This window comes from Etheostoma spectabile, unplaced genomic scaffold, assembly GCF_008692095.1.
Source record: "Etheostoma spectabile isolate EspeVRDwgs_2016 unplaced genomic scaffold, UIUC_Espe_1.0 scaffold273, whole genome shotgun sequence".
In the NCBI taxonomy this organism is placed as follows: Eukaryota; Metazoa; Chordata; class Actinopteri; order Perciformes; family Percidae; genus Etheostoma; species Etheostoma spectabile.
Genome location: NW_022605577.1, coordinates 1316446 through 1318809, shown reverse-complemented (window position 1 = coordinate 1318809; position 2364 = coordinate 1316446). Strand labels below are relative to the sequence as shown.

Sequence of the window (2364 nt, the reverse complement as noted above, 5' to 3'; positions counted from 1 at the left end):
CTGTGATTATCCATCAACATCCATTCCTTTAATTTTAGTGTAAATAAATCCTAATTTCTGCTTTTTTAACTCAAACATTAGGTAGAATTTCCTATAAATGAGCTTTATTGAGCATAAATTCCAAAGATGACAGTAAAACTAAAGTTAATAAGTTATTGTTGCATAGTGTTAAATGTAAAAAAAAAAGGGACACACATTGAAAAAAAAGCATCAAAAGTGTTGAAAAAGGGACAAAAACGTAAGAAAAAGTTAAAAACAAAAGTGTTGATTTTTCAATTTTGACAGAAAGACAACACAAGGGTTAAAAAAAATAGCTATTACAGTACACATCTGGCATATATTAAAGTCAAATAATTCAAAGTTGTTGATGTGTTCTGAGAGAGCATGTTATCATTAATTTGATCCTTGTACAAAGAGCAGTGAGGGGCCATTTCAGGGATTTGCAATGCATTCTGGGGGCGCGGCGGCCGGCGCGAGATGAGATGCGATGGCGTGAGAACGGCCTCTAGAGTCACTAGAGTCCGTGTTTGCTCTGACAATGATTCTACTCAAAAGTGTTTGCACTCAGAAATGTGCCTGAGAGGGCTGGTTTCATTGTATCACACACACACACACAACACACACACACACACACACACACACACACACACACGCACGCACGCTTCAACATCTCTCTCTCACTTCTTCATTGTTGCTTTTTCTCTCGTCTCTTTAATCCTTGTTTCACTGGGCTCCAAAAGCCATTATGTTAGAGTACCTCAAATGAAAGAGGCACATGATTGATACACACAACACACACACACACAAAACCACACACACACACACACACACACACACACACACACACACACACACACACACACTCAAAGGTCACTCACATTTTGCACTAAAGAGAATAGTACATAACTGCAAATTTGAACACAGACCACACCTCAATCAGTCAGTGATACGTTTTTTTTTTTTTTTTTTTTTTTTTAATCTTAATTTTGATTTCTTTATTTATCCACAGTGGGGAAATTACAATTTACACTCGTGTGCACACTTTGTTAGTAATCACACACAGGCCTGAAATACACACACATGCTCACATATTGTCAGGGACCAAGCAGTGAACAGTGTTGGGCATGTTATTTCCAAAATGTAATAAATTATAGATTACAAGTTACTGTCATTTGAGAGTAATTAGTTTTATTACACTCTTTGAATTGTAAAGGTTAACACGACATTACATTACATGTCAATTAGTGGACGCTCTTATCCAAAGACTTACAATTGCTATAGAAATCCAACTTCCTCTGCCAGCTGTTGCTTCTCACGATAGTCGGAACTGTGTGTGTGTGTGTGTGTGTGTGTGTGTGTGTGTGTGTGTGTGTCTGTGTGTGTGTGTGTGTGTGTGTGTGTGTGTGTGTGTGCTAAATATGTCAGAGGTTGCACGCCTCTGGAGCAACTAGGGGTTAAGTGGCTTGCCCAGGGACACAGTGGTCGATGTATCGCAGTGGGAGTCTAAACCCAGGTTGAACCCAACAGCGGACGTTTGACTTGACATGTAGCTTGGGAATTTCCCCACCGGATCACTAAAGTTTCCTCTTTAATGCATCATAGAGTGTTCATAATATTTTATAAATTAATATGAATATGCAAAGTAAAACGCACAATAGGTAGGAGAAAGTTAAAATACTCAAAGTAGGCTACCTTAGAGTGGTATAAGATAAGATAAGATAATTTGTTATTAGTCCCCAATGGGGAAATTTACTGCACTACACTCTGTGTACACACTTTTTTTTGTAGTACTCACACACAGGCCTGAAATACACACACATGCTCAGGACCTCTCATGCCCTATACTGGAGAGATGTCAGAGTGAGGGTGCCAGTGGACCAGCGCCTGAGCGGTCGGGGGGTACGGTGCCTGCTCAAGGGCACCTGGCAGTGCCAGGAGGTGAAGTGGCATCTCTCCAGCCACCAACCCCGCTCCCAACTTTTGGGTCCATACGGGGATTTGAACCAGTGACCCTCGGTTCCCAACACCAATCCCATGGACTGAGCTACTGCCACCCCAATTAAATTACAGGTACATAACATACATACATACATACATACATACATACATACATACATACATACATACCCTAAACGTTAACGGAACAGACCCGCGGAGAGAGAGAGAGAGGGAGAGGGAGAGGCTGAGGGAGCGCAGTTCTCCATGTTCTGTGTGTGTGTGATTGAGCCAAGCGTGTTTGTAGGCGGGGGGGGGGCGCTGTGATTATCACCAGTTGAGGATTTGTATTCCATCCGAGTACAGATATTAACTCTCATTACTCGTATAATACTTGTACTCACCAAAAGTGCTTTATCCGTACCGGAT

General features: G+C 41.3%; 1 long non-coding RNA gene across 1 annotated transcript in view; it reads left to right on the top strand.

Moving 5' to 3' along the window:
* Nucleotides 1-2364, top strand: part of LOC116685951 (uncharacterized) — a 16027-nt gene that overhangs the window by 12611 nt on the left and 1052 nt on the right. Inside the window, exon 2 of the long non-coding RNA XR_004331088.1 lies at nucleotides 584-588. This is a non-coding gene — a long non-coding RNA (uncharacterized LOC116685951). The remainder of the gene's footprint in view (nucleotides 1-583; nucleotides 589-2364) is intronic.